This window comes from Lactuca virosa, chromosome 4, assembly GCF_052849685.1.
Source record: "Lactuca virosa cultivar CGN04683 chromosome 4, Lactuca_virosa_CGN04683_v6, whole genome shotgun sequence".
Classification (NCBI taxonomy): Eukaryota; Viridiplantae; Streptophyta; class Magnoliopsida; order Asterales; family Asteraceae; genus Lactuca; species Lactuca virosa.
The window spans coordinates 341,952,286-341,953,150 of NC_136429.1; positions in this window are offsets into that span (position 1 = coordinate 341,952,286).

The following is an 865-nucleotide window of genomic DNA, read 5'->3' on the forward strand; positions in this document are numbered from 1 at the left end:
AAGACTTAACGAGGTTTACAAACCTTGCGTTACAAAGCCAAACACTCAAAAAGGTCACAAAAGAAGTCTCTCCCAATCTCTTTCACTCTATCTATCTCTATCTCAAATCTCTCCCAAATCTCTCCAAGTATGTGAAATCTCTCCCAGATCTCTCTCTGTATGAGAAATCTCTCCAAGGATGTGAAATCTCTCCCAAATCTCTCCAAGTATGTGAAATCTCTCCCAGATCTCTCTCTCTCTGTATGAGAAATCTCTCCAAGAATGTGAAATCTCTCCCAAATCTCTCCACGTATGTCAAATCTCTCCAAGTATGTCAAATCTCTCCCAAATCTCTCTCGAAATCTCTCTCAACTTCTTATAATCACTCGGGGCATCCCGACCCTCGATTTAGTCGAAAACCGCTCGAAAACGTAAGTCTATGCGAAAAACAGCCTTAAGGAGCCGAACCCTCTTAAAGAGCCGAACCCTCACAAGGAGCCGAACCCTCTCAAGGAGCCGAACCCTCTTAAGGAACCGAAACCTCCTCAGAACTGAAACCCTCTCAGCCGAAATGGACTGAGGGTTCGGTCTATTTCGGTCCCCTGACAATTCCGAACCGAGACCTGACCTTCGGCTCTCCCCATCCCACCTTCGGTCCGAGAGGACTGCACCTTCTGTCCGAGAGAACTTCACATTCGGTCCGAGAGGCGACCCAGCGCAGCCGAACCCCCACTCTCGGTTCCTCTTCTACCTTCGGTTCTAGTGCTGCTAAGACTGAGCCTTCGCGACCTTCGGCCCCAATTTCGGAATTTCGCCTTTTTGCCCGGTTTTCGACCACGACTCCATTTTAAGCCCATTTTTAATTATTTTAACGCGGGATTTTCAC